Source organism: Triticum aestivum, chromosome 2D (assembly GCF_018294505.1).
Source record: "Triticum aestivum cultivar Chinese Spring chromosome 2D, IWGSC CS RefSeq v2.1, whole genome shotgun sequence".
In the NCBI taxonomy this organism is placed as follows: domain Eukaryota; kingdom Viridiplantae; phylum Streptophyta; class Magnoliopsida; order Poales; family Poaceae; genus Triticum; species Triticum aestivum.
The window spans coordinates 197,798,337-197,823,260 of record NC_057799.1 but is presented as its reverse complement, the minus strand read 5'-3'; positions in this window follow the sequence as shown (position 1 = coordinate 197,823,260).

Genomic DNA, 24,924 nt, shown 5'->3' with positions numbered 1-24,924 from the left:
ACAAAGACATCCTCCAACCTCATTACAATCTTCTTACCCCAACGGAAAGTGAAGCTTTCAAGATGATTGAGTTAGCTCGCATACAAAATAAGTATCTCACACGTGAAAATATTTTGTTGAAGGAGCATATTACCGCACTCAAGGGCATTATCTGCAAATTGGAAGATCTCCTACACTCGATGTGCGACTATCCATCATCACCACCATCTTCTTCACCAGCAAAGGAGAACTGAGTATATGGTATGGGCACTCCCCTTGGCAACTGCCAAGCTTGGGGGAGGTGCCCCGGTATCGTATCACCATCACACTCCTATCTTTACCGTTTTTCTTAGTTCGATCCTTTTGGTAATATCTTGATCTAGTAGAATAAAGTTTTAGTATGATTTAGTTTTGAGTTTTGCTTTATGATCCCTCTATGTAATTGAGTATGTGAGCTATATATAATAAAGATTAGTTTTGAGTCAAGGGCTTGATTATCTTGCTATGATCGTGAGGGAATAAAAGAAAAAGAAAGAATAAAAAGAAATAAAGAGATCATATTGATCATATGGAGACTAATAACTTCACATATAAAGAGTATGACGAATAAAAGTTGTTGGGAGTTGACAAACACAGTTTTGGTCATCGTTGCAATTAATAGGAAGTAATAAAGAAAGAGAGGTTTTCCCATATAAATATACTATCTTGGACATCTTTTATGATTGTGAGCACTCATTAAAATATGACATGCTAAAGAGTTGATGTTGGACAAGAAAGACAACGTAATGGGTTATGTTTTCTTATATCTGAAATAAAGTATATTGTCATGGATCATCCAACATGTTAAGCTTGCCTTTCCCCCTCATGCTAGCCAAATTCTTTGCACCAAGTAGAGATACTACTTGTGCTTCCGAATATCCTTAAACAAAGTTTTGCCGTGAGAGTCCACCATATCTACCTATGGATTGAGTAAGATCCTTCAAGTAAGTTGTCATCGTTGCATGCAATAAAAATTGCTCTCTAGATATGTATGATTTATTAGTAAGATCCTTGTGATGTGGAAGCAATAAAAGCGACGAACTGCATAATAAAGGTCCATATCACAAGTGGCAATATAAGGTGATGTTCTTTTGCATTAAGATTTCGTGCATCCAACCATAAAAGCATATGACGACCTCTGCTTGCCTCTGCGAAGGGCCTATCTTTTTCTTTTGTCTTATACCGTATACAAGAGTCATGGCGATCTTCGCCTTCCCTTTTTATATTTTATCCTTTGGCAAGCACATTGTGTTGGAAAGATCTTGATATATATATCCAATTAGATGTAAGTTATCATAAACTATTATTGTTGACATTACCCTTGAGGTAAAAGGTTGGGAGGCAACACTATAAGCCCCTATCTTTCTTGCGTCCGATTAAAACTCCATACCCATAAGTATTGTGTGAGTGTTAGCAATTATGAAAGACTAAATGATAGTTGAGTATGTGGACTTGCTGAAAAGCTCTTATAATGACTCTTTCCGATGTTATGATAAATTGCAATTGCTTCAATGACCGAGATTATAGTTTGTTGGTTTTGAATGAAGTTTCTGATTCATACTTGACATTGTGAATAGATTGTTACTTTAGCATAAGAAATCATATGACAATATTTATATATGTTGCTGTTATAAGAATGATCATGATGCCCTCATGTTCGTATTCTATTTTATCGACACCTCTATCTCTAAACATGTGGTCATATTTTTCGTTATCGGCTTCCGCTTGAGGACAAGCGAGGTCTAAGCCTGGGGGAGTTGATACGTCCATTTTGTATCATGATTTTATATCGATGTTTATTGCATTATGGGCTGTTATTACATGTGATGTCACAATACTTATGCATATTCCCTCTTATTTTACAAGATTTACATGAAGAGGGAGAATGCCGACAGCTGGAATTCTGGGCTGGAAAAGGAGCAAATATTAGAGACCTATTCTGCACACCTCCAAAAGTCCTGAAAGTTCACGGAGGCAGTTTTTGGAATTAATAAAAAATACTGGTGAAAGAATCAACCAGAGTGGGGCCACCCACCATCCACGAGGGTGGGGGGCACGCCCCCTGCCTCGTGGGCCCCCTAGAAGGCCTCCGGTGCCCATCTTCTTCTATATGAAGTCTTTCACCCTGGAAAAAATCATAAGGAAGCTTTCGAGACGAAACACCGCCGCCACGAGGCGGAACCAATCTAGGGCTCCGGCGGAGCTGTTTTGCCGGGGAAACATCCCTCCGGGAGGGGGAAATCATCACCATCGTCATCACCCTCGATCCTCTCAGCAGGAGGGGGTCAATCTCCATCAACATCTTCACCAGCACCATCTCCTCTAAAACCCTAGTTCATCTCCAGTATCCAATCCTTGCCCCAAAGCCTCAGATTGGTACCTGTGGGTTGCTAGTAGTGTTGATTACTCCTTGTAGTTGATGCTAGTTGGTTTATTTGGTGAAAGATCATATGTTCAGATCCTTTATGCATATTAATACCCCTCTGATTATGAACATGAATATGATTTGTGAGTAGTTACGTTTGTTCCTGAGGACATGGGAGAAGTCTTGCTATAAGTAGTCATGTGAATTTGGTATTCGTTCGATATTTTGATGAGATGTATGTTGTCTTTCCTCTAGTGGTGTTATGTGAACGTCGACTACATGACACTTCACCATTGTTTGGCCCTAGAGGAAGGCATTGGGAAGTAATAAGTAGATGATGGGTTGCTAGAGTGACAGAAGCTTAAACCCTAGTTTATGCGTTGCTTCGTAAGGGGCTGATTTGGATCCATATGTTTCATGCTATCGTTAGGTTTACCTTAATACTTCTTTTGTAGTTGCGGATGCTTGCAATAGGGGTTAATCATAAGTGGGATGCTTGTCCAAGGAAGGGCAGTACCCAAGCACCGGTCCACCCACATACCAAATTATCAAAGTAACGAACGCGAATCATATGAGCGTGATGAAAACTAGCTTGACGATAATTCCCATGTGTCCTCGGGAGCGTTTTCCTTCATATAAGAGTTTGTCCAGGCTTGTCCTTTGCTACAAGAAGGAGTGGGCCATCTTGGTGCACCTTATTTACTTTCATTACTTGTTACCCGTTACAAATTACCTTATCACAAAACTATCTGTTACCGATAATTTCAGTGCTTGCAGAGAATACCTTACTGAAAACCGCTTGTCAATTCCTTCTGCTCCTCATTGGGTTCGACACTCTTACTTATCGAAAGGACTACGATAGATCCCCTATACTTGTGGGTCATCAAGACTCTTTTCTGGCGCCAATGCCGGGGAGTGAAGCGCCTTTGGTAAGTGGAATTTGGTAAGGAAAAATTTATATAGTGTGCTGAAATTTACTGTCACTTGTTACTATGGAACATAATCCTTTGAGGGGCTTGTTCGGGGTATCCTCACCCTGACCAGTAGAGCAAAGAGTTTCTCCTCAACCTACTGAACCTATTGAAAATGTTTACTTTGAAATTCCTTCGGGTATGATAGAGAAACTGCTAGCTAATCCTCTTACAGGTGATGGAACATTACATCCCGATTTACACCTAATCTTTGTGGATGAAGTTTGTGGATTATTTAAGCTTGTAGATATGCCCGAGGATGTTATCAAGAAGAAGGTCTTCCCTTTATCTTTGAATTGGGAAAAGTGCCACTTTATGGTTAATGAAGGTATTGTCATAAATTGGAGGGTTTAGTCCGTAGGACAACAACAATCATACCATAGGCTAACTTCTAGGGTTTAGCCTCTACGATCTCGTGGTAGATCAACTCTTGTAATACTCATATCATCAAGTTCAATCAAGCAGGAAGTAGGGTATTACCTCCGTCGAGAGGGCCCGAACCTGGGTAAACATCGTGTCCCCCGCCTCCTGTTACCATCCGCCTTAGACGCACAGTTCGGGACCCCCTACCCGAGATCCGCCGGTTTTGACACCGACATTGGTGCTTTCATTGAGAGTTCCACTGTGCCGTCGCGACAAAGGCTTGATGGCTCCTTCGATCATCGGCAACGATGCGATCCAGGGTGAGGTTTTCCTCCCCCGACAGATCTTCGTATTCGGCAGCTTCGTACTGCGGGCCAACTCGCTTGGCCATCTGGAGCAGATCGAGAGCTACGCCGCTGGCCGCCAGGTCAGGTTTGGAAATTTAAACTACACTGCCGACATCCGTGGAGACTTGATCTTTGACGGATTCGAGCCCATGTCAGGTGCGCCGCACAGTCACGATGAGCACGACTTAGCTCTGCCGTCGGACGGTGTTCGGGAGATCACACCTATGGCTACTCCGGCCCTAGATCCGGAGTCGTACGCCATCCGAGGATGGGTGGATGGACCCCGTCTCGGAGGCTACACACTCAGTGGCGATAGATCCAAATACTAACTTCACCTCCTATGAGACCTGTGTTGCCGGATCCTCGGATTCGTCCCTGGCCACAGGCCCCGAACCGCCTGCGTCCATGCCTATCGAATCTGATTGGGCGCCGATCATGGAGTTTACCTCCGCGGATATCTTTCAGCACTCGCCCTTTGGTGATGTGCTAAATTCATTAAAGTCTCTCTCCTTGTCAGGAGGCCCTTGGCCGAACTATGTCCGGCTCGAGTGGGAGGCGGACGACGAAGAAATTCGTTCCCCACCCACCACCCACTTAATAGCCACTGTCGATGACTTAACCGACATGCTCGATTTCGACTCCAAAGACATCGACGGTAGGGACGACGATGCAGGAGAAGAACAGGAACCACCGCCCACAGGGCGCTCGACAGCCACTTCATCGCACGATATATATATATGGTGGATACACCCAAAGAAAACAATGACGAGGAACAAAAGGATGCAGCGAGGGATAGTTCCCTTGAGAAGCAACCAAAGCGACGGCGTAGGCGCCACTCCAAATCCCGCCTCGGCAAAAACAGCAATAACAACGCAAGAAAAAATAATACCCCGGTCGACTCCAGAGGAAACAATGACCACACGGACCCAGCGACAGAGCAGGATGAACCAGCGGACGGCGAACATAGTACAGAGCCGCTGTCCGATCACGGCGACACTGAGGATAAAGCTCATCAACCTCTCTCCGGAGAGGAAAACAGTCCGGACGACGATGCACACATCGTCCCGGAAAGGCACTTGGAACAAGAGAACCTCCATAGAAGGCTTATTGCCACCACGAGGAGTCTGAAGAAGCAGAAGCAAAGGCTTAAGGCCGTGCAGAATACGCTCAACAGTAGATGGAACAAAGTGCTCGACACTGAAGAAAAGTATGGTGGCAGTCGCCACACAAAGAGCTATCCAAAGCACAAGCTAGTGCCTGAATTCGATGATGAGGCCTTAGAGCCTACATAGCCGAAAAATAAAACGGCCGACCGTTCGGATCGACCACCTCGTGACCGCGATAGGGCGGCTAACGAGGCCGCACATAAGTCAGCACACGATTCAGGCGAGGACTTGCATCAAAAAGCCGGCATGACCAGATCCATCTACGGATCTAGGAAGCGCGCTCCAGCGCAGAATCAAAACCGAACACTACAACCGTCAGAACGCCATGACACATCCAAATACAGGGGCGCCGCGCACCCCCTATGCTTCACCGATGAGGTGCTGGATCACGAATTTCTAGAGGCATTCAAACCCGTGAACATAGAGGCGTACGACGGAACGACAGACCCTGGGGTCTGGATTGAGGACTTCATCATCCATATCCATATGGCTCGCGGAGACGATCTCCACGCCATCAAATACTTGCCCCTCAAGTTGAAAGGACTAGCTCGGCACTAGCTGAAGAGCCTCCCCAAAAATTCAATTGGAAGTTGGGAGGAGCTTGAGGATGCTTTTAGGGCTAACTTTCAAGGGACCTATGTCCGGCCTCCGGATGCAGACGATTTAAGTCATATAATTCAACAGCCCGGCGAGTCAGCCCGAAAGCTTTGGAACAGATTTCTCACTAAGAAAAATCAAATCGTCGACTGCCCGGACGCCGAAGCCTTAGCAGCTTTCAAAAACAGCGTCCGAGACGAATGGCTCGCCAGACACCTCGGCCAAGAAAAGCCAAGAACAATGGCAGCCCTAACAAGCCTCATGACCCGCTTTTGTGCGGGCGAAGACAACTGGCTGGCACGTAGTAGCACCAGCGGCCCAGGCACATCTAAAGTCAGGGATGGTAACGGAAAACCACGGCGCAATAAAAGCAAGCGTCGAAATAACGAATACAGCCCAGACAACACGGCGGTAAACGCCGGATTTAGGGGCTCTCGACCCGGTCAACGGAAAAAGCCTTTCAAAGGCAACAGAGATGGACCGTCCAGCCTCAACAAGATTCTAGACATAATATGTTAGATTCACGGCACCTCCGATAAACCTGCAAATCACACCCACAGAGAATGCTGGCTCTTCAAACAGGTCGGCAAGTTAAACACCGAACACAAGGGGAGGGAAACACCAAGTGAAGACGAGGATGAGCCTCGCCAGCAAAACACTGGGGGGTCAGAAAAAATTCCCACCAGAGGTCAAAACAGTGAAGATGATTCACGTAACAAAAAGAAGGAGCAAACACGCACTCCGAGACATACACGCCGTAGAGACTGTCACCCCTAAGTTCAACCCTTGGTCGGCCTGCCCGATAACTTTTGATCGCAGGGATCACCCGGCTAGTATCCGGCACGGAGGATTGTCTGCCTTGGTGCTAGACCCAATAATCGACGGATACCATCTCACCCAAGTCCTCATGGACGGCGGCAGTAGTCTTAATCTGATATATCAGGACACAGTCCGTAAAATGGGGATAGACCCGACAAGAATCAGCCAAAGCAATACTACCTTTAAAGGAGTAATACCAGGCCTAGAGGCCCGCTGTACGGGCTCTCTAGTACTAGAGGTTGTATTCGGTTCTCCCGACAACTTCCGAAGTGAAAAGTTAACCTTCGACATCGCTCCATTCCGAAGTGGCTATCAAGCACTACTCGGAAGAACAGCCTTCGCTCGTTTTAATGCAGTACCGCATTACGCTTCTCTTAAGCTTAAGATGCCTGGTCCATGTGGCATCATCATAGTTAGCGGAAACACTGAGCGTTCCTTACGCGCGGAAGAACGTGTGGCGGCTTTAGCAGCCGAACACTAAACGGGCTCTCCAACCAGAATAAATGGTCGGTCGTCAAGACCGCAGACACGGCTAGACGAGTCCGGCGCACCACTAGCTGTAACAGCTTAGATAAACCTGAGATTGGTTTGATGGATATACCCCCATAGGCGGTACCAGGGGCTTCCCGCATGTAAAAAGGACTACAGTTCGGCTTGACCTCATTTAGATTGAATTTTAATGAGAATAATCAGTTTTTCGCACGAAGATTTTAATCTAAGTTTTTCTCTTTTACAGATGACAATCGTGCTACACCCTTCCAGGATACGACACAACGGAGACACAGGCGTAGACGTGCAGCAGGGCCCCGCTCAAAGGTTTCTTTTTAGATTAAGACCCTGTGTAAACCTTTTTTACTGTCTCTTGTTGCTTCACATCCTCTGGATACTCAGTATAACCGAGAGGGATGCTGACGTTATTTCCATTTTGCCACGTCAGAATAATGCACGTACCTGGACACTCAGGGTTCATTATCAAGGGCGTTACTCAGCCCGGTATATGTTGTAAAGACCGAACACCTTAGGGAGTGTTCGGTGTCGCGAGTTTGGCCTTATATGCATCAGCTCCGAATCATGTCTTTGGTCAAATGTTGGGTTTGCGTGGCTCCCGCGTTTTGCTACCTTACGTTCCGCTCTATCGGCTAAGGTGGTACCGGGAGAACTACTGTGATTGTGCCCTGGTTCATCCGGATGAGCACCTCAGTAGAGAAAGCCGAAAACTGACTGTCATGATAAAGCGCGAGACTGGTCAACCACTCGATGACTTAGCGGAATCTTCAGGATTCCTCTGCATTAACGAAGGGCCGGTTTTCCCGGTCATGTACGTACGCGCACCGTATTCGGATAGCCGCGGAAATACCAGGGGCTATATAGTAGCCCCACTGTCAAACTCCTATGGTTAAGTGAAAGTGTTAAAGCAATATAGTCTGATTGCCTCGTTCGCCGCGCTACCACCTCCTTAATGGACCAAGACGTTGGATCAAGTGTGAACACGCGCTTTTGCGAACACCCCCGCATTATATGCGTGGGGGCTAAAGCCGACGACTGCAAACTTTCAGGTTATATATATATATACATAAACGGCTGCACAAGAGGCATAATAATACTTTCAGGCAAAAGTATAAACACAGCCTGTATAATTCAAATAGCATTGTTTTTACAATCGGGATACATGTCACTCGAACATGACACTCTTCGAGTACTGAGCCTCTATTAAACGAGCACCTTCTAGGACTTCTTCAAAATAGTGCTCGGCCGAAACCAGGCCTACGGCCGGATTCTGGGTTGCAATAGCGGTGGCCTCCATCTCTGCCCAGTATGTCTTGACACGGGCAAGAGCCATCCGCGCACCTTCTATGCACGCCGACCTCTTTACAGTGTCGATATGCGGCACAACACCAAGGAATCGTTGCACTAGACCAAAATAACTATTCGGCCTTGGTCCTTCCGGCCAAAGACGATCCACGACAGACCTCATGGCAAGTCCGGACAACCTATGGAGCTCAGCCCACTCGGCCATTTGCTCATTTAACAGCAGCGGACGCGCTGGAGCATTGAACTGCGACCAGAACAACTTTTCCACTTCGTGATCTTTTTGATCTTCGAAAAACTTGGTCGCATCAGCAGGACTCGCTGCCAAATCCAAGTACGTGTCCACAGAACTCCATAATTGATCCAGAAGGGCATACTTTGGATCTCCGAACTTCGTCCGCAACAAAAAGGGCTTCCCAGCCATGATATCTCCGGCTTGACGTAGCTCCTCCTTCGCCGCTCTGATTTTAGAGCGGGTTTCCTTGGCTGCTACCATGACTTTCTCGAGGTCCGCCGTCTTCGTTTGACTTTCCCTTTCAAGAAGCTCATAACGGTCGGCGGCATCTTTCAACTCAACAGCCATCTTGGCTATTTTCTCTTTGGTCTGGCAATGCGCAACCTGTTCGGCTCTTAACTCTTCGACCGCCTTTAGGGCGGCCGCATCACTCCTCCTGGCTTGTTCCTTGGCTCGGGCAAGTTCCGCCTGAAGGGTCTCCACGGCGGCAGCTCCATCTGCAGTCACAGCATATTATAGATACTAGCATCATGCTCCTCTTAATATATGTTGACCACCGGAGAATACATACCCTGTGCCTCGTCAAGCCGCCGGTTTACAAGCACGATGTCGGCATCCGCCGCATCAAGTTGTCGCTTCAGTTCGGCAAACTCACCAGTTCGGCTAGCCACCGGACTGTCAGCCGCCTGCACATGAAAGCGGCATGATCATTACCTGGGACTATGATCCTCTGTTTGCCGCCTTTTTCGATAGCAACCAAAGTCTCAGGGGCTACTATCTGCATAGGGCACACCTAGCATGTGCAGTATCGTCAAAAATATACATATTACTTCGCGTACCTCAAAGCCTCTCAGCAGGCTCATAAAAGCTCAACCCGCTTTCGGCGGATGAAATCCTCTCAACCACCGTACCCATTAACGTACGATGCGCTTCTGAGATAGCCGCTTGCTCCAGAAGATTCATCAGTGCGTCTGGTCGCGCACCGGATAGTTCCGGACTCTTTCTGTTGCTCCCCTTAGGAGCCGAATACTCCGGACTTCGGGAGGCCGAAGGGTTACCTTCTGGCCTTGGTGGATCAGGAGAAATCCTTCGTGACGACACCTCTGGATCGTCCGCCTCATGAGGCGGGGAGGCATGGGGAAGCGTTTCGCTCTCCATCATCTCCGGAAGAAGATCCCCCGAAGACGAACTCTATCGAGAAGGGCTACGATCCGAACTACAAGACATACGTCTTGGTTATTGTCCTCGGAAATAAAGTAAGATATATTTACTACAAAGTACTTTTGTTTACTTACAGCTCGGTGGAGGGCTGGTCCCCTTGCGGGCACTGTTCGGTAAGGATGCCCTCCGGGGTAGGGCCCCCTAACAAAGGTTTCTTCCCTCGTTTGGAAACCATTGTTTCCAAGTCTTCAGAGGCGGTCCTCTTCCTTCCTTGGGAAGAGGGAATTTTAGATTCTTCTCCCCGGTTATCCTCCTTCGCGGAGGCACTAATTCCCCCGGTTTGGATGAATAATGAGTGAGGCCCGCTTTCGGCTTCTTTATTCCTCCCTTTATCTTCCCCTGATGGCGCTTGATAAGGCGCAAGCTCAAGCATCCTGGCTAGTACAGGATCCGGTGAGCCTTCGGGAAGGGGGGCCGAACACCTGATCATCTTCGCCTTTTTTATCCAGTCCTGGTCAAAGACCGACTTTTCAGAATGATGTTGTGATAAATAAAGAGACAGTATGTTTGGCCGAAGAATTACTTACTTGGGTGTCTGGACGATTGCAGTTTAGGCCCGCATCCTTGGTGGTGTCCGGACACTTTATTGGTGATCCGAAGAACAATCTGTACATCTCTTCGAGCATCACGCCGAAGAATTGCTGAATGGTTCGCGGTCCTTTCGGGTTGAACTCCCACATACGGAGAGATCGACGTTGGCATGGCAGGACCCGACGAACTAGCATGACTTGCATTACCTTGACAAGGCTGACATCTCTCTTGAGGAGATCCCGGATGCGACTCTGCAATGTCGGCACGTCATTAGCCGGCCCCCAGTCCAGCCCCTTGTTGACCCATAACGCCAGTTGTGGCGGGGGCCCGAACGGAAGGCCGGGGCAGCTACCCACTTAGTACTTCGGGGAGCCGTGATGTAAAACCACTCCCGCTGCCATAAGTTGGATATCTTGGGGAAGGATCCCTTTGGCCATGGAGCATCGACGCCTTTGCTTATTATGGCGCCTCCGCACTTTGCGTGTCGCCCATCAATCATCTTCGGCTTCACATTAAAGGTCTTGAGCCATAAGCCGAAGTGTGGGGCGATGCGGAGGAAGGCCTCGCACACGATGATAAACGACGAGATGTGAAGGATGGAATCCGGAGCCAGATCATGGAAATCGAGCCCGTAATAGAACATAAGCCCTCTAACAAAGGGATCAAGACTAAAGCCTAGCCCGCGGAGGAAGTGGGAAACAAATACGACGTTCTCGTTAGGTTCGGGAGTGGGGATGGCCTGCCCTTGAGCAGGCAGCCTGTGCGAGATTTCGGGGGTCAGATACCTGGCTTCTCCCTCCGCACGACCGTCTGGAACTTTCCTAAAATCAAGGAGTCATACCAGCGGGCACGATTGGGTTACCCACACCCGTATTGATGAGAATCCCGTGAAAAGAGGGACACGATCTCTGCTTCGACAAGACGTGCCAACAAAACCGCCTCGCAACACGTGCAGTGGCAGGCTCGGAAAAACGGTTCGTCATGACCAGACCACGGCAGAACATCACGTTAAGAAAAGCTGTCAGCAGATTAGATTTGTGGAAATATTATTCTCTCTACGGTGGTATATGGAATTTGTTTTGCAGAGCCGGACACTATCCTTGTGTTCAAAATCTTCTATGGAATATTCGGAGGAGGAACCCGCCTTGCAATGCCGAAGACAATCTGCGCGCCGGACTCATCGTCATTGAAGCCTGGTTCAGGGGCTACTGAGGGAGTCCTGGATTAGGGGGTCCTCGGATAGCCGGACTATATACTTTAGCCGAACTGTTGGACTATGAAGATACAAGATTGAAGACTCCGTCCCGTGTCCGGATGGGACTCTCCTTGGCGTGGAAGGCAAGCTTGGCAATACAGATATATAGATCTCCTCCCTTGTAACCGACTCTGTGTAACCCTAGCCCCCTCCGGTGTCTATATAAACCGGAGGGTTTAGTTCGTAGGACAACAACAATCATACCATAGGCTAACTTCTAGGGTTTAGCCTCTACGATCTCGTGGTAGATCAACTCTTGTAATACTCATATCATCAAGATCAATCAAGCAGGAAGTAGGGTATTACCTCCATCGAGAGGGCCCGAACCTGGGTAAACATCGTGTCCCCCGCCTCCTGTTACCATCTGCCTTAGACGCACAGTTCGGGACCCCCTACCCGAGATCCGCCGGTTTTGACACCGACAATCGCTCAAGCTTGGGGGAGGCTTAAGTCAATGTTATATTCATTCCCCAATCATGAGCTCTCAAGAGAAATTATTATTCAAAAAATTTATGCTCGGATTTCTCTCAATAATCGCTCCATGCTCGATACTTCTTGTACTGGTTCTTTTATGATGAAGACTATTGAATTCAAATGGGATTTATTGGAAAGAATTAAACGCAACTCCGAAGATTGGGATCTCGACGAAGGTAAGGAGTCTGGTATAACACCTAAGTTTGTTTGTGTTCAATCTTTTATGGATACCGATGTTTTCCGTGAATTTAGCACTAAATATGGACTTGACTCTGAGATAGTAGCTTCTTTCTATGAATCCTTTGCTACTCATGTTGATCTCCCTAAAGAGAAGTGGTTTAAATATAATCCTCCCATTGAAGTAAAAGTAGTTTCACCTATTAAAGTTGAAGAAAAGACTATCACTTATAATGTTGATCCTGTTGTCCCTACTAGAATAAAGGATCATACTAATGCTTCAACTGTAGTTCGTAAGAGTAATACTAGAACACCTACACCCTCTGAGCAAATTAAAGTTGAACCGAGTATTTCTATGGTTAAAGATCTCTTGGCCAATAATATTGATGGGCATGTTATTTACTTTTGTGATGAAGCTGCTAGGATTGCTAGACCTCATAATAAAAATAAACATAGACCTGTTGTAGGCATGCCTGTTATTTTTGTTTAAATAGGAGATCATTGTTATCATGGCTTATGTGATATGGGTGCTAGTGCAAGTGCAATACCTCATTCCTTATACAAAGAAATTATGCATGATATTGCACCTGCTGAGATAGAGGAAATTGATGTTACAATTAAGCTTGCCAATAGAGACACTATTTCACCAGTTGGGATTGTTAGAGATGTTGAAGTCTTGTGTGGGAAAGTTAAATATCCTGCTGATTTTCTTGTTCTTGGTTCCCCACAAGATAACTTTTGTCCCATTATATTTGGTAGACCCTTCTTGAATACTGTTAATACTAGGATAGACTGCAAAAAGGATGTTGTTACTATTGGTTTGGGGGATATGTCTCATGAGTTTAATTTTGCTAAATTTCGTAGACAACCCCATGATAAAGAATTGCCTAGTAAATATGAAATTATTGGTCTTGCTTCTATTGCCGTGCATCCTAATGATCCTTTAGAACAATATTTGCTAGACCATGAAAATGATATGTTTATGAACGAAAGAAGGGAAATAGATGAAGTATTCTTTAAACAGGGACCTATTTTGAAACACAACTTGCCTGTTGAAATCCTAGGGGATCCTCCTCCACCCAAGGGTGATCCCGTGTTTGAGCTTAAACCATTACCTGATACTCTTAAATATGCTTATCTTGATGAGAAAAAGATATATCCTGTTATTATTAGTGCTAACCTTTCAGAGCATGAAGAGAAGAGATTATTGAAAACTCTGAAGAAGCACCGTGATGCTATTGGATATACTCTTGATGATCTTAATGGCATTAGTCCCCCTCTATGCCAGCACAAAATAAAATTGGAGAAAGACGCTAAACCAGTTGTTGATCACCAAAGACGGTTAAATCCTAAGATGAAAGAAGTGGTAAGAAAAGAAATACTAAAGCTTCTGGAGGCAGGTATAATTTATCCTGTTGCTGATAGTCAGTGGGTAAGTCATGTCCATTGTGTCCCTAAGAAGGGAGGTATTACTGTTGTCCCTAATGATAAAGATGAATTGATCCCAGAAAGAATCTTTACAGGTTATAGAATGGTAATTGATTTTCGCAAACTTAATAAAGCTACTAAAAAGGATCATTACCCTTTACCTTTTATTGATCAAATGCTAGAAAGATTATCCAAACATACACATTTTTGCTTTCTAGATGGTTATTCTGGTTTCTCTCAAATACCTGTGTCAAAAGAGGACCAAGAAAAGACCACCGTTACTTGTCCTTTCGGTACCTTTGCTTATAGAAGTATGCCTTTTGGTTTATGCAATGCACCTGCTACCTTTCAAAGATGCATGATGGCTATATTCTCTTATTTTTGTGAAAAGATTGTTGAGGTTTTCATGGATGATTTTTCCGTTTATGGAACTTCTTTTGATGATTGCTTAAGCAACCTTGATCGAGTTTTGCAGAGATGTGAAGAAACTAATCTCGTCTTGAATTGGGAAAAGTGCCACTTTATGGTTAATGAAGGTATTGTCATGGGGCATAAAATTTCTGAAAGAGGTATTGAAGTTCATAAAGCTAAAGTTGATGCTATTGAAAAGATGCCATGTCTCAAGGACATTAAAGGTATAAGAAGTTTCCTTGGTCATGCCGGGTTTTATAGGAGGTTCATTAATGACTTCTCAAAAATCTCTAGGCCTCTGACTAACCTATTACAAAAAGATGTTCCTTTTATCTTTGATGATGATTGTGTAGAAGCATTTGAAGTACTTAAGAAAGCCTTGATTTCTGCACCTATTGTTCAGCCACCTGATTGGAATTTACCCTTTGAAATTATGTGTGATGCTAGTGATTATGCTATAGGTGTTGTTCTAGGACAAAGAGTTGATAATAAATTAAATGTTATCCAATATGCTAGTAAAACTCTAGACAGTGCCTAGAGAAATTATGCTACTACTGAAAAAGAATTTTTAGCAGTTGTATTTGCTTGTGATAAGTTCCGACCTTATATTGTTGATTCTAAAGTAACTATTCACACCGATCATGCTGCTATTAAATATCTTATGGAAAAGAAAGATGCTAAACCTAGACTTATTAGATGGGTCCTCTTGCTACAAGAATTTGATTTGCATATTATTGATAGAAAGGGAGTTGAGAACTCCATTGCAGACAATTTGTCTAGGTTAGAGAATGTTCTTGATGACCCACTACTATTGATGATAGCTTTCCTGATGAACAATTAGCTACCATAAATGCTTCTTGTACTGCTCTTTGGTATGCTGATTATGCTAATTACATTGTTGCTAAATTTATACCACCTAGCTTCACATACCAGCAAAAGAAAAAGCTTTTCTATGATTTGAGACATTACTTTTGGGATGACCCACACCTTTATAAAGAAGGAGTAGATGGTGTTATTAGATGTTGTGTACCTGACAGGAACAGATCCTATGTAAGTGTCATTCCGAGGCTTATGGAGGACACCACGCTGGAGATAGAACTGCACATAAGGTATTGCAATCCGGTTTTTATTGGCCTACTCTCTTCAAGGATGCCCGTAAGTTTGTCTTGTCTTGTGACGAATGCCAAATAATTGGTAATATTAGTAGACGTCAAGAAATGCCTATGAACTATTCACTTGTTATTGAACCATTTAATGTTTGGGGCTTTGATTATATGGGACCGTTTCCTTCCTCTAATGGGTATACACATATTTTAGTTGTTGTTGATTATGTTACTAAGTGGGTAGAAGCTATTCCAACTAGTAGTGCTGATCATAACACCTCTATTAAGATGCTTAAAGAAGTTATTTTTCTGAGGTTTGGAGTCCCTAGATATTTACTGACTGATGGTGGTTCACATTTTATTCATGGTGCTTTTCGTAAAATGCTCGCTAAGTATGACGTTAATCATAGAATTGCATCTCCATACCACCCACAATCTAGTGGTAAGGTAGAAATGAGTAATAGAGAGCTTAAATTAATTTTGCAAAAGACTATTAACAGATCTAGAAAGAATTGGTCCAAGAAACTTGATGATGCATTATGGGCCTATAGAACTGCATATAAAAATCCTATGGGCATGTCTCCGTATAAAATGGTTTATGGAAAAGCATGTCACTTACCTCTCGTACTAGAACATAAGGCATATTGGGCCATCAAAGAGCTCAATTATGATTACAAACTTGCCGGTGAAAAGAGGCTATTTGACATTAGCTCATTTGATGAATGGAGAACTCAAGCCTATGAGAATGCCAAACTGTTTAAAGAAAAAGTTAAAAGATGGCATGACAAAAGTATACAAAAGCGTGAGTTTAATGTAGGTGATTATGTGTTGCTATTCAACTCTCGTTTAAGATTTTTTGCAGGAAAACTTCTCTCTAAATGGGAAGGGCCTTACGTTATCGAGGAGGTCTATCGTTCTGGTGCCATAAAAATCAACACCTTCGAAGGCACAACTCTGAAGGTGGTGAACGGTCAAAGAATCAAACATTATATCTCAGGTAATCCTATAAATGTTGAAACTAATGTTATTGACAATGTAACCCCGGAGGAGTACATAAGGGACACCTTCCAGAACGTTTCGGACATCGAAAAGGAATAGGTACATGGTACAGTAAGTAAACCGACTCCAAAACAGTTCTAATTGCAGTTTTTCTCCGTTTTGGAATATTTAAGAAAATAGGAAAATAAGAAGTAGTCCAGGAAGGACACGAGGCGTCCACGAGGGTGGAGGGCGCGCCCCCTGCCTCGTGGGCACCTCGTGTGCTCTCTGGAGTCCGTTTTATTGCACGATACTTCTTTTAGTCGGTAAAAAATCATTATATAATCTCCCAAAGGTTTTGACCACCGTACCACGCAAATATCTTCTGTTTTTTTTCGAGTTGTTTTCTGCCAGAGTTGTCAAGGCCAGGCATCATGTTGTCCCTCTCCTCCAACAATGAGGGCAACGATGCTTGGCTAATGAAGATAGAGTTGAAGAGAGAAGAACCCGGGGAGATCAACAAGGATTATGGGATCAAGAAGGCCATGAAGGATCAAGCTCCGGCAGCAGAAGACAAAGACATCCTCCAACCTCATTACAATCTTCTTACCCCAACGGAAATTGTAGCTTTCAAGATGATTGAGTTAGCTCGCATACAAAATAAGTATCTCACACGTGAAAATATTTTGTTGAAGGAGCATATTACCGCACTCAAGGCATTATCTGCAAATTGGAAGATCTCCTACACTCGATGTGCGACTATCCATCATCACCACCATCTTCTTCACCAGCAAAGGAGAACTGAGCATCTGGTATGGGCACTCCCCTTGGCAACTGCCAAGCTTGGGGGAGGTGCCCCGGTATCGTATCACCATCACACTCCTATCTTTACCTTTTTCTTAGTTCGATCCTTTTGGTAATATCTTGATCTAGTAGAATAAAGTTTTAGTATGATTTAGTTTTGAGTTTTGCTTTATGATCCCTCTATGTAATTGAGTATGTGAGCTATATATAATAAAGATTAGTTTTGAGTCAAGGGCTTGATTATCTTGCTATGATCGTGAGGGAATAAAAGAAAAAGAAATAATAAAAAGAAATAAAGAGATCATATTGATCATATGGAGAGTAATAACTTCACATATAAAGAGTATGACGAATAAAAGTTGTTGGGAGTTGACAAACACAGTTTTGGTCATCGTTGCAATTAATAGGAAGTAATAAAGAAAGAGAGGTTTTCCCATATAAATATACTATCTTGGACATCTTTTATGATTGTGAGCACTCATTAAAATATGACATGCTAAAGAGTTGATGTTGGACAAGAAAGACAACGTAATGGGTTATGTTTTCTTATATCTGAAATAAAGTATATTGTCATGGATCATCCAACATGTTAAGCTTGCCTTTCCCCCTCATGCTAGCCAAATTCTTTGCACCAAGTAGAGATACTACTTGTGCTTCCGAATATCCTTAAACCCAGTTTTGCCGTGAGAGTCCACCATATCTACCTATGGATTGAGTAAGATCCTTCAAGTAAGTTGTCATCATTGCATGCAATAAAAATTGCTCTCTAGATATGTATGATTTATTAGTAAGATCCTTGTGATGTGGAAGCAATAAAAGCGACGAACTGCATAATAAAGGTCCATATCACAAGTGGCAATATAAGGTGATGTTCGTTTGCATTAAGATTTCGTGCATCCAACCATATAAGCATATGACGACCTCTGCTTGCCTCTGCGAAGGGCCTATCTTTTACTTTTGTCTTGTACCGTATACAAGAGTCATGGCGATCTTCGCCTTTCCTTTTTATATTTTATCCTTTGGCAAGCACATTGTGTTGGAAAGATCTTGATATATATATCCAATTAGATGTAAGTTATCATAAACTATTATTGTTGACATTACCCTTGAGGTAAAAGGTTGGGAGGCAACACTATAAGCCCCTATCTTTCTGTGCGTCCGATTAAAACTCCATACCCATAAGTATTGTGTGAGTGTTAGCAATTATGAAAGACTAAATGATAGTTGAGTATGTGGACTTGCTGAAAAGCTCTTATAATGACTCTTTCCGATGTTATGATAAATTGCAATTGCTTCAATGACTGAGATTATAGTTTGTTGGTTTTGAATGAAGTTTCTGATTCATACTTGACATTGTGAATAGATTGTTACTTTAGCATAAGAAATCATATGACAATATTTATATATGTTGCTGTTATAAGAATGATCATGATGCCCTCATGTCCGTATTCTATTTTATCGACACCTCTATCTCTAAACATGTGGTCATATTTTTCGTTATCGGCTTCCGCTTGAGGACAAGCGAGGTCTAAGCTTGGGGGAGTTGATACGTCCATTTTGCATCATGCTTTTATATCGATGTTTATTGCATTATGGGCTGTTATTACATGTTATGTCACAATACTTATGCATATTCCCTCTTATTTTACAAGATTTACATGAAGAGGGAGAATGCCGGCAGCTGGAATTCTGGGCTGGAAAAGGAGCAAATATTAGAGACCTATTCTGCACAGCTCCAAAAGTCCTGAAAGTTCACGGAGGCAGTTTTTGGGATTAATAAAAAATACTGGTGAAAGAATCAACCAGAGGGGGGCCACCCACCATCCACGAGGGTGGGGGCGCGCCCCCTGCCTCGTGGGCCCCCTAGCAGGCCTCCAGTGCCCATCTTCTACTATATGAAGTCTTTCACCCTGGAAAAAATCATAAGGAAGCTTTCGAGACGAAACACCGCCGCCACGAGGCGGAACCAATCTAGGGCTCCGGCGGAGCTGTTTTGCCGGGGAAACATCCCTCCGGGAGGGGGAAATCATCACCATCGTCATCACCCTCGATCCTCTCAGCAGGAGGGGGTCAATCTCCATCAACATCTTCACCAGAACCATCTCCTCTAAAACCCTAGTTCATCTCTAGTATCCATCCCTTGCCCCAAAGCCTCAGATTGGTATCTGTGGGTTGCTAGTAGTGTTGATTACTCCTTGTAGTTGATGCTAGTTGGTTTATTTGGTGAAAGATCATATGTTCAGATCCTTTATGCATATTAATACCCCTCTGATTATGAACATGAATATGATTTGTGAGTAGTTACGTTTGTTCCTGAGGACATGGGAGAAGTCTTGCTATAAGTAGTCATGTGAATTTGGTATTCGTTCGATATTTTGATGAGATGTATGTTGTGTTTCCTCTAGTGGTGTTATGTGAACGTCAACTACATGACACTTCACCATTGTTTAGCCCTAGAGGAAGGCATTGGGAAGTAATAAGTAGATGATGGGTTGCTAGAGTGACAGAAGCTTAAACCCTAGTTTATGCGTTGCTTCGTAAGGGGCTGATTTGGATCCATATGTTTCATGCTATGGTTAGGTTTAGCTTAATACTTCTTTTGTAGTAGCGGATGCTTGCAATAGGGGTTAATCATAAGTGGGATGCTTGTCCAAGGAAGGGCAGTACCCAAGCACCGGTCCACCCACATACCAAATTATCAAAGTAACGAACGCGAATCATATGAGCGTGATGAAAACTAGCTTGACGATAATTCCCATGTGTCCTCGGGAGTGTTTTCCTTCATATAAGAGTTTGTCCAGGCTTGTCCTTTGCTACAAAAAGGATTGGGCCATCTTGCTGCACCTTATTTACTTTCATTACTTGTTACCCGTTACAAATTACCTTATCACAAAACTATCTGTTACCGATAATTTCAGTGCTTGCGGAGAATACCTTACTAAAAACCGCTTGTCAATTCCTTCTGATCCTCGTTGGGTTCGACACTCTTACTTATCGAAAGGACTACGATAGATCCCCTATACTTGTGGGTCATCAGCATCATTGCTACTAACATTTTTCAACTTATTTTTCTCTAGGAACATATCAAAAAATAAACAGGGAGCTACATCGCGAGCTATTGATCTATAACATAGATATGCTAATACTATCAGGACTAAGTTCATGATAAATTAAAGTGCAATTAATCATATTACTAAAGAACTCCCACTTAGATAAACATCCCTCTAGTCATCTAAATGATCACGTGATCCATATCAACTAAACCATGTCCGATCATCACGTGAGATGGAGTAGTTTTCAATGGTGAACATAACTATGTTGATCATATCTACTATATGATTCACACTCGACCTTTCGATCTCAGTGTTCCGAGGCCATATTTGCATATGCTAGGCTCGTCAAGTTTAACCCGAGTATTCTGCATGTGCAAAAACTGGCTTGCACCCGTTGTATGTGAACATAGAGCTTATCACACCCGATCATCACGTGGTGTCTCAACACGACGAACTATCACAACGGTGAATACTCAGGGAGAACACTTATACCTTGAAATTTAGTGAGATATCATCTTATAATGCTACCACCGTACTAAGCAAAATAAGATGCATAAAGGATAAACATCACATGCAATCAATATAAGTGATATGATATGGCCATCATCATCTTGTGCCTTTGATCTCCATCTCCAAAGCACCGTCATGATCTCCATCGTCACCGGCTTGACATCTTGATCTCCATCGAAGCATCGTTGTCGTCTCGCCAACTATTTCTTCTACGACTATCGCTACCGCTTAGTGATAAAGTAAAGCAATTACATGGCGATTGCATTTCATACAATAAAGCGACAACCATATGGCTTCTGCCAGTTGCGATAGCTGTTACAAAACATGATCATCTCATACAACAATTTATATATCATCACGTCTTGACCATATCACATCACAGCACGCCCTGCAAAAACAAGTTAGACGTCCTCTACTTTGTTGTTGCAAATTTTACGTGGCTGCTATGGGCTTAGCAAGAACCGTTCTTACCTACGCATCAAAACCACAACGATTTTTCGTCAAGTGTGATGTTTTAACCTTCAACAAGGACCGGCTGTAGTCAAATTCAATTCAACTAAAGTTGGAGAAACAGACACCCACTAGCCACCTGTGTGCAAAGTACGGCGGTAGAACCAGTCTCATGAACACGGTCATGTAATGTCGGTCTGGGCCGCTTCATCCAACAATACCGCCAAATCAAAGTATGACATGCTGGTAAGCAGTATGACTATTATCGCCCACAACACTTTGTGTTCTACTCGTGCATATAACATCTACGCATAGACCTGGCTCGGATGCCACCGTTGGGGAACGTAGTATTTCAAAAAAATTCCTACGATCACGCAAGATCTATCTATGAGATGCATAGGAACGAGCGGGGAGAGTGTGTCCAAATACCCTCGTAGACCGAAAGCGGAAGCGTTAAATAACGCGGTTGATGTAGTCGAACGTCTTCGCGATCCAACCGATCAAGTACCAAATGCACGGCACCTCCGCGATCTGCACACGTTTAGCTCAGTGACGTCCCTCGAACTCTAGATCTAGCTGAGGCCGAGGGAGAGTTCCGTCAGCACGACGGCGTGGTGACGGTGATGATGAAGCTACCAGCGCAGGGCTTCACCTGAGCACTATGACGATATGACCGAGGTGTGTAACTGTGGAGGGGCACATCACACGGCTAAGACAAATCTTGAGTGCCTTTGGGGTGCTCCCCTCCCCCGTATATAAAGGAGGGAGGGAGGAGGCGGCCGGCCTAGGGGGTGCGTCAAGCATAGGGAGTCCTACTAGGACTCCCAAGTCCTAGTAGAATTCCCTTTCCTATTCGGAGTAGGAGAGAAGGAAAGAGATGGAGAGGGAGAAGGAAAGGGGGGGGGGCTGTGCCCCCACCCCTTGTCAAATTCGGTTTGGGGAGGGGGGAGGCGCGCGCCACCTCTTGGCTCTTATTCCCTCTCTCCACTAAGGCCCAATAAGGCCCATTACTTCTCCTAGTGAATTCCCGTAACTCGCCGGCACTCCGAAAAATACCCGAGTCACTAGGAACCTTTCCGATGTCTGAATATAGACTTCCAATATATGAATCTTTACCTCTTGACCATTTCGAGACTCCTTGTCATGTCCGTGTTCTCATCCGGGACTCCGAATAAACTTCGGTACATCAAATCACATAACTCATAATACAAATCGTCGTCGAACGTTAAGCGTGCGGACCCTACGGTTCGAGAACTATGTAGACATGACCGAGACACATCTCCGGTCAATAACCAATAGCAGAACCTGGATGCTCATATTGGCTCCTACATATTCTACGAAGATCTTTATAGGTCAAACCGCATAACAACATACGTTGTTCCCTTTTTCATTGGTATGTTACTTGCCCGATATTCGATCGTCGGTATCATCATACCTAGTTCAATCTCATTACCGGCAAGTCTCTTTACTCGTTCCATAATGCATCATCCCGCAACTAACTCATTAGTCACATTGCTTGCAAGGCTTATAGTGGTGAGCATTACCGAGAGGGCCTAGAGATACCTCTCCGATACACGGAGTGACAAATCCTAGTCTTGATCTATGCCAAGTCAACAAACACCATCGAAGACACCTGTAGAGCATCTTTATAATCACCCAGTTATGTTGTGACATTCGATAGCACACAAGGTGTTCCTCCGATATTCGGGAGATGCATAATCTCATAGTCAGAGGAACATGTATAAGTCATGAAGAAAGCAATAGCAACAAAACTTAGCGATCATAATGCTAAGCTAACGGATGGGTCTTGTCCATCACATCATTCTCTAATGATGTGATCCCGTTCATTAAGTGACAACACATGTCTATGGCTAGGAAACATAACCATCCTTAATAAACAAGCTAGTCAAGTAGAGGCATACTAGGGACACTCTGTTTTGTCTATGTATTCACACATGTACTAAGTTTCCGATTAATACAATTCCAGCATGAATAATAAACATTTATCATGATACAAGGAAATATAAATAACAACTTTATTATTGCCTCTAGGGCATATTTCCTTCATCTTCTTCATTAGAGTCGTGGCCCTTGATTGGACTCAAAGTCTTGGTCAAGATGCGATAGATAGTCCGTTGCACATACAGTAATTCCTTCACAGGGAATTTGGTCCTTGGGGTTTGACCAGGCTTCAGCGGCTTCATCAGCACTTGCATATAGTGGTTAGTGAGTTCAGGTTCATGATATATACGACGTGCACCTTCAAGGGGAGGACTAACAGGAGGGCATGAAGCAATTCAGAGGCCGGTGCTTTGAAGTGAGTATTCTCTGTCATCCAATCCAACACCCAAGAGTTCACATCTTCAGCATTTCATGTGATGTGCAGCGTTGCATAGAATTGAAGAATTAGTTCTTAATTCCAATCACATATATCTGTGCAGAAGTTGAGCAGTCCAGCATCATGAAGAACATTGAGGACCGACGTGAAGCAAGGCAGTGATTTTGTGTCCACGTGAGGAATATGCTCATGGTCGAAAACTTTGTCCTTATCAAAAATCAGTGAAGGATAGAAGTTTTCTTGGCTGGCAATCCAGAAACACTTCCTTCTAAGACGAGCAGAGTCATATGGGTTGTAATCTATGAAGAACACATGCTCGTGGAAGAAGTCATCGGCCTTGAAGGTTTGCTTCTTAGAGAAGGGATTCTTCAGCTTGGGCTGAGGAGTATCAGTTAATAGCATCACAGCCTCAGGAATCACATTCTCAGGAACCATAGGCTGAGGAATTTCAGTTTCAGCTTCAGTTGCAGCCTGGGTCTTCATTTCTTCAGCAGCATTTTCATCAGCACTAGTGGCTGGAATTTCTTCAGGAATGGACGGAGTGGTGCGAGGTTCTTTAGAGCCCATTAGAACTTCAGTGTGCACTGGGGACTGAGGGGTTTGTTGTAGTGGCGTGAACAAAGGAGAGTTGGGGTGCTGACTTTCCCAAAACTGATCATTCATCACAGGCGTGGTGCTCCCAATGTCCACGTCTTCATCTTCTTCACGTAATTCTTCAATGCCTGCCTCTTCAGCTGTGAACTGAGGCTCTGGCGATGAAACAACTAGAGTTGAAGGGATGTCATCCACTTCAATTTCTTCGTCCAATTGCTCTGAAGAAGCAGCAGAAGGAACGTCTTCATCAGATCCACTTGGGATCTCATAATCTTCACCAAAGGGAACGAGTTCCTTTGTGGCATGCTTGAGACAGGAATAGCATCAATTGGATTCTCAAATGAGCTGGTCAATGTCTTCATCTTCTTTGGTGCTAAAGACTGAGATGAAGTAGATGCTTTCCTCTTCTTCACTGCCGCTCGCTCCGCAGCCTTGGTCTTCTTCGCTTCTGATGTAGAAGGAAGAACTGGACTTGGTGTTGGTGTAGGAGGAGCAGAGGAAATTGGTACATTTACCTCAGGCACAACTGATGCAGTTGGCCTGGTTGGTTCAGTTTCTTCAGGCTCAGCGATTGATGGCTCAGCTGGCCTGGATTGTTCTTCAGGCGCAACACTAGTGGTTGCCCTGGCAATGTCATCAGCGGCTGGAATGCAGTCCTCATCCCTGGTACTTTCTGTTTCATCAGCGGTGCTGGCATGTTCTTCAGTCGGCTGAGCAGATGCTTCAGCCTGAAGAGATTCAGCTCTTGAAGTGAATTTTTCAGTTAACTTCACAAATCTGACTTTGGCTCCAAGCCAGTCATCATAGTAGCGATCAAATTCATCACTGAGATTCTTGATCTCAGATTATAGAGCTACAAGTTCATCAGTTGTCATTTTGACAACATTATTCTTCAACAAGTGCTCCT